Source organism: Benincasa hispida, chromosome 5 (assembly GCF_009727055.1).
Source record: "Benincasa hispida cultivar B227 chromosome 5, ASM972705v1, whole genome shotgun sequence".
Classification (NCBI taxonomy): domain Eukaryota; kingdom Viridiplantae; phylum Streptophyta; class Magnoliopsida; order Cucurbitales; family Cucurbitaceae; genus Benincasa; species Benincasa hispida.
In genome coordinates this window covers 27,806,242-27,813,399 of record NC_052353.1, presented here as the reverse complement: position 1 = coordinate 27,813,399, position 7,158 = coordinate 27,806,242, and the positions used below count along the sequence as shown (strand labels likewise).

Here is a 7,158-nt window from a genome sequence, read left to right as displayed (position 1 = left end):
AATATATATTTATTAATTAAATTAATTAATTTTAAAATAAAAATAACTCCCTCCCTTACAATTATATAGAAGAGTGGAGAATGGGTGTGAGGGGGTTATTTTTCCTCACTATAGATTCTGCTTTTGACCAGAAGAAAATCTCTTTGATGTTGTTAAAATTTCTTCAAACCCCTACCAATATGGATCCCACCATCCGTGATCCTTATGGAAACATAAGGGGAAAGCCCTATTGACAGTGTCTTTCTGTTCGAGTTCTTGGAGGTTCCTACAAAGGATTTTCCTGAAGCATTGGTCTTCTATGATAATTTTTCTATACTATAGAAAATTGAACGTTTGGCCTTCTTTCTATAATATCAATTCTAGTTTTTCTCCATCCCAATCCAAAGATAAAAGTGTTAAAATATTTCTACATCGACATTTAATTCCTTTAATAAAGTGCACGAACAAGAGAGCGAAAGAACAAGATGTTTCTCCGCATATGCAAGTTTATTTGATTATTTCACTCGAATGTGACATCAAAAGTCGTTTATTTTTTTTTTATAAAAAACAAGTCTTTTGTCATTTTAAGTTATTCGTACAAATTTCCCATTTGCATTTGTTAACAAATTTTAAAATTAATGCAGTTATCAACTTATCATATACTTGATTAATAAACATAGAATATCAACTTCTTTGACAATGTCTCAGTAGTGTTTCTAAAGTGGTTTTAAAATCACTTTTCTTTATTTTCAAAATTATTATGAGACATATTTTTTATCTTTCCTAACTAATTTCAATGATATGAAAATCATGTAAAATTTAAAATTAAATTAATTTAAGGGATTAAGAGCATTTTTAAGGTGATTTTAAAAATGACAGAGAAATTTTGACGATCTAAAATTTGCTCCCAAACATATAAAGTGAATGATAATTGAAGCATCTTGAGAGGCAACTTCTTACTTTGTTATTTCAACTAATAGTTTGTTTACAACTCATTAAAAAAAACAATAAATTACACTCAAAAGGTTGAGCTGTGTTTCAAATTAATCATTACGTTGCCAAAGGGAAGTCAGCAAAACGATAATTGGTATAACATTCTCCCAAAAATCAAAATCAAAAGTTCGTATCCTCATCCTACAATTATTATACAAAATAAATGAAAATTAAACCCGATTCTCATGGTTTTGAAAAATCCAGCTATAAGAAATCTAAGGGAGAGCTTTCCCTTTTTCTACAACTGCCTCTTTGGTCTTAAGAATGCTAGCTCCCAAAATACTATGGTCGGTCCACGACCCCATAATTGATCGGTAAGTCTCCAACATTTCAAATTTTGGTCCCTTAGTTAATGAAATATCATTTAACTCAAGTTGATATGAAATCTTAAAATAAAATATTATTATTATTAACATAATTAAAAAAGAACTAACAATTTTTTTAAGAAAATAATACTCTCAACACCAAAAATGAACTTAACCTAAAAAGAAACTTTGTAGCCAAACATACCATATCATTGAGCTTCCATTAAGATTGTAATGCTTCATGCACTCCTTTCCAAGGTAAGTAATGTAACATTTAATTTGAATTTTCATGAATCCGAGATCTTGCCCATCAAAATTGGCGATTCCAAGTCTTGACTGCAATTCAGATCCCATGACTTCAAAACAAAACACATTGAATATCAATTGTTGGGAATTCTAGAGCATTTTCCTATAGATCCTAAAATCACCTTATTACATGCTAAAGTTGTCCCAAATTTGGCACTATGGAGTTCTCTAGAACTGGAGGTTCAGCTAAAATGAAGATGATGAGGATGTTAAAAGTGAAAATTCAAAATCTCAAACATCATCTAAATAGAATCCTAGGACTTTGTTGGCTTGAGCATAGGCCTATAATGGAGGGCCATGGATAAAGGATATGCTTAGAATGTACCAACATCAAGTACATTTAACCTTGTAGCATTCATGTCAACCTAGTAAACTATAAATAACGTAAATAAGAGAAATCAAAACAGTTGAATACTATCAATCACTCTAAAATTGGAGCCTTTCTTCCAAATATACAATGAATATCTCAAAACAACAGTCCAATGAATTTGGCATCCATCTAATAACCTATTCTTACTTGGTCAATGAAGACTTAATGAAAATAAGCCACTCAGACTTGGTGAGTTTTAGAAATTTAAGTTTAATTTGAACTCCGTTGATGTGCTGTCCTCAAAATGCATATAACTAGATTACATAGAAAAGAAGTTATAAACTTAGCAACCTTGAGTTTGAATCGTCACTATACAAAGGAAAGAAGAGATATTATGTTCCCAACATCAAGTTTCATTTTCCTCTCAAACAAAGCAAACCAATCTACAACTGAGACAAGATACAATGACTATAAGTATTGTTAAAATGAATGATCATTAACGGTATTGCCAACACTGCACAGCTACATAACAAAAGATAAGATAGGAACAATAAAGTATAATTCAAGAACTATAAAATTGTAACATTGCCTCTTAAAAACTATACTGGGTTGTCCTAGTGGTAAAAAGGGGACATGATCTTGATAAAAGGCTAAGAGATCAAAAGTTAAATCTATGGTAACCACCTACTTAAGATTTAATATCTTACCAATTCCTTTGACACCCAAATAATGTAAGGTCACAAGTTTTCTAGTGAGTTTGAGTTTAGTCGAGGTGCATGTATTACACCGTCACTCACAAAAATTAAAAAGAAAAAAAAGACATTGCCTCTTAAAAGGAAACATGAAAATAGCCAAAACAGAAAAAGCTACTTTGTAAGAAAAATGACAATAACCAACCAATATCATAGATTTCCAATGTAGTTAGACAAGAAATAGACAATTAACATACATAAATCGAGAATTTTAAAAATAAATAAAAAAAAAGGATGTGGACACCCGAAATAGTATCAAGAATGATCAGATAGAGCTAATACAATAATTGCTATCATCACAGCAATCAAAACAACAATGTTCCTCATTTCATTCTTGATTATTTGAATCTTAAAAATATTTAAACTAAAAGGAAAACCAATATGAAAGACACCAAGATTGATCAGCTAGAGAAATACAAAGTTAGTAGTAAGACAAGACAATAGAAGACATTAAGCTAAAACAACCCTTTTTTCTCTTTTGAGGAATAAGCCATAAAACATCCTTAATTACATTTAATCTAGAATTTCAAAGCCATAGAGAAAGAAATAAAATTTTAAGCTGGGAGATAAAATGACGCCCAAAATAGTATTAAGAATGATCAGATAGAGCTAATACAACAATTGCCATCATGACAGCAATCAAAACTAAAATAAGGCTCCTCATTTCATTCTTAACAATTTGAACCATAAGAATATTTAAACCGAAAGAAGAACCCATATGAAAGACAATAAAGAGAATTGATGCTGTAAAACAAGACCCAGAAAAACAAAATCAATTGTAGCGAGAAGGATCAGCTAGAGCTAATACTAAAAATTGCCATCATCACGGCAATCAAAACAACAAAGCTCATCATTTCATTCTTCAGAATTAGAATCTTGAAAATATTTAAAAACTGATTTCAAAGAAATCCAAAGAATAAAGAGAATCATCTTGCCAGAAGGAAAATTTTCTTACTAAAATTAAGAGGAACACAAAGTAGATACAAAAATCACAAACGGAAATTACAATCGAAATCAGACGAGAGTGCGATCATAACAGCAAACAAACAATTAGGAAAACAGATGAAACAAAAACAAGAGCATAAAAATTGGAAGAACAAAGTATGGATTTTGGTAGCGTTGTAGTTGATCGCAAAGCAACAGCGAAAAGATCTTCAGAGATTTGGAAAGATCAATGACATAGAAAATTAGTTTGAACAAAATGAATCAATGTCGTAAGCCGCGAAGAACAAGCATGGCTGATTCGATTGAAGGAAAAAGAGAAAAGAAATGAAGCCAAGCTTTTCATACCTTAGCGGCTGCGCCATTAAACCGTTTAAATAGAGTAGGGTTTTCATCTTTCTAGGGCAACCAACCAACTCTCTCTTCACAATTGAGAACTCAGAATGAATGCTTTAAACAAAGGCAATTTTTTGTTAAATTACAATGTTAACGGAGAATTTTTCAAAAATAGAAAAATAAACCAAACTATTTATATAAAATAGTAAAATTTTAATCTCTTTGACCAACACGGATAGAATCTAGTGTTATCATTAATAGAAATTTATAGAAGTCCATCAGAGTCTATTAGCTTTTTTTTTCGCTATTTCTGTAAATTGTTTGTCATTTTCATTTTCTTTTTCTTTAAGATAATTTAAATTTCTTGCTTTGACTATGAAATTTGGATATTGTTTTATTTTAGTCCATAAATTTTTATAGGTTATAAGTCCATTTTAATTCCTAAATTTTCATAGAAGCAACAATTTAATCCCTAAACATTGATTTGTACTGATGATCTAGTCTTATACTTTCAATTTTGTAACAACTTAGTTCTAGAACTTTACTATATAATAATTTAGTCCTTGTAATTTAAAATTTGTAACAATTTAGTCTCTATGATAAAAATTAGTGATAATATTTTATGAGATTTCTTACCTAACTAAACCGATAAACTAATTAGAGACTCAATATTTTTATAAAATATAAAGTCTTCATCATAAAATAATAAAAATTAAGATCTAATTTTGTTGAATTTTTTATGCTAGGGACCAAATTGTTACAAATTTGAAAGTATAAAGACTAAATTGTTACTAGAGTTTAGAAACTTTGTTATAGGATTGAAAGTACATTGACTAAATCGTTACAAACCAAAATTCAATAACTAAATTAATACTTTCATGAAAGTTTAGAAACCAAAAGGTTGTTTAACCATTTTTAAAATATCTAGTCCTAAAACTTTTAAAATATTTGATTACTTTTAGTTGTTGTAAGTAAAATTGTGTAAACTAAACTCTACCTTAATTTTTTTAAATCATTTTTTTTAAAAAAATAAACATATGCTGCTTATTGAGTTTTTGTTTTCTTAAAAAAAAAAAAAAAAACTAATAATAATGCTTGTTGATACTTATTTGTCAATCTGTTTATACCAATATTGATCGGCTTATTTGTCAATCTGGTCATCTAAATTACATACCACCCAATAATTCTATTAATAAGTTTACAGAATTTTGACAATAGGGACCAATATAAATACTTCTTAAGAGTTTAAGGATTAAGACAAATGTTTTGAAAGTTTAGAAATTAAAATATAACAAAATTCAAAGTTCATGTATCAAAATATGATTGAAACCAATTTTCTTTTGGACCTTTAAAATTATAAGGGAAAATTATAGAAAATATCAATGAACTTTGTGCTTTGTTTCAAAAATATCCCATATCTTTCAAAAGTTACAACAATAACCTTAAACTTTTGAAAAATGTTAAAAAATACTCTCCCCTTAGTTTTAGATAGAAACCATCTTTATTTCAAAAACATCTCTTAACTTAAAAAAATTTCAATAATATCCTATACTTTCAAAACAAAGTTAAGGAATTCCTTTATCATTAGTATAATGGACAGAAATTGTTAGAACCCGTTTAAAAAATGTCTCTTAACTTTAAAATATTGAATTAATACCTAGTTCTTAGAAAAAGTTACAAAATGCATGCACTTACATTTATCGTTAGTATGTGGATGAAAATTGTTTATCTACATTCATCACCTCTCTTTTCATCATATCTTTGTCCCCTGCTTCAATTTATGATCTAACATTTTCTTATTTTCTATTTCTTCTTCAACACCCTCTTATTCTCCTTCTTTCATTCCTCAATTCTCTAAGATTGCCCCTTCAATTAAGGTATATAGGATAGCAAGATGAAATAAAATAATGAAATTAACAAAGAACTTAAATAGTTTAATAAGGTTATGCATGGGTAGTTGATATGTATTAATATGTCATTTGAGTTTAATACATAAAGAGGGAGACACAAAAAGAATTTGGGTCATCATTTGAGAACAATTAATAGAAGGAAAAAGAAAAGAAACATGTGCACTATAAATTTTTGTACTAATGAAAGCTTTGTTTATCTTATTAACAATTCAAATTAGTCTATTTGTTGTAATCAGTTAAGAAGGTTCTCTATGTTCGAGATAATATTCTTTTGTTGGCTCTTTTAATATTTGACATATCATCACTTTGTTCAGTTTTGAGAGAAAATTTTGATTTGGAACTTTGTGAAATTTTATATTTTAACTTAAATGTTGGGTTTTGTTTGATTACTAAGACAATGAGGTAATAATTAAACAAATGGAGAAAAAAATTAATGTATCAATATGAAAACAGGATCATATTGACCGGTATGAATATTCTTTAAACTTTTTTTGAAGGGTTAAGGGTATTAATGTAGCTTTTAAAAGTTCAAATATATCTTTAAAATAAGGTACTAATGGTTCTTTTCATATACTAACAATAAGGATATTTTTAACATTTTGTAAAGTTTAAGGGTGGTGTTGAATTTTTTAAAAGTTAAAAGACATTTTTTAAACAAAGTATTAATGCTTTTCATCTAAAACTAAATTCTAATAATGTTGTCTAATATTTTTTGAAAGTTGAAGGATATTTTTAAAAGTTTAAGGATATTTTGAAACAAATTACATAGTTCAAAGATATTTTTTATAATTTACCTAAATTATAAATTTATTCTTTGGATTTAAGAATTTTGTAAAGTTCAGATATTTTAATAGAAAGTTTAAGGTTTAATAAGACATCAAATTTAAATTTAAATCTAAATAATTAATTGATTTTTAAATTTAAAATTCAGGAATCTATTAGACACAAAATTTAGAATTCATGGATTTATTAAACACAAAATTGAAAGTTTAAGCTCAGTAGGCATAAATTGCAAATTTATATTTAGACCCTACTTGATAACCTAGTTTTTTATTTTTAAATCTATGCTTATGTCACATCCTTTTTCGAGATTACCTTTTTCACCCAGAAGGAGGTGTGAAGACAACAAATACCACTCTTTTATGATACGTACTGTCCGTTCTAACCTGTTTTACCTAACCTTACAATTAACTAAAGATAAATTTGAAGGATCTCTTATCCGAAGAGTTTCATGAGCACGTTCGGATCGCTCCGATCTCATTGTGACCGAAATACACATTATACATTCAAAACACACGTCTCTTATACACATCTAGATGTGTATA

General features: G+C 28.1%; 1 long non-coding RNA gene and 3 other non-coding genes across 4 annotated transcripts; all 4 read right to left on the bottom strand.

The window, feature by feature from the left end:
* Positions 1-923: 923 nt before the first annotated feature.
* LOC120078111 lies at positions 924-3,929 on the bottom strand. The gene is made up of 2 exons (XR_005481923.1): positions 1,483-3,929; positions 924-1,316 (listed from the first exon to the last, which is right to left on the bottom strand). It is a non-coding gene; the product is annotated as an uncharacterized LOC120078111 (long non-coding RNA).
* Positions 2,905-2,979, bottom strand: LOC120078857. The gene has a single exon (XR_005482137.1). It is a non-coding gene; the product is annotated as a small nucleolar RNA Z102/R77 (small nucleolar RNA).
* Positions 3,239-3,316, bottom strand: LOC120078860. The gene has a single exon (XR_005482140.1). It is a non-coding gene; the product is annotated as a small nucleolar RNA Z102/R77 (small nucleolar RNA).
* LOC120078858 lies at positions 3,431-3,506 on the bottom strand. The gene has a single exon (XR_005482138.1). It is a non-coding gene; the product is annotated as a small nucleolar RNA Z102/R77 (small nucleolar RNA).
* Positions 3,930-7,158: the final 3,229 nt, after the last annotated feature.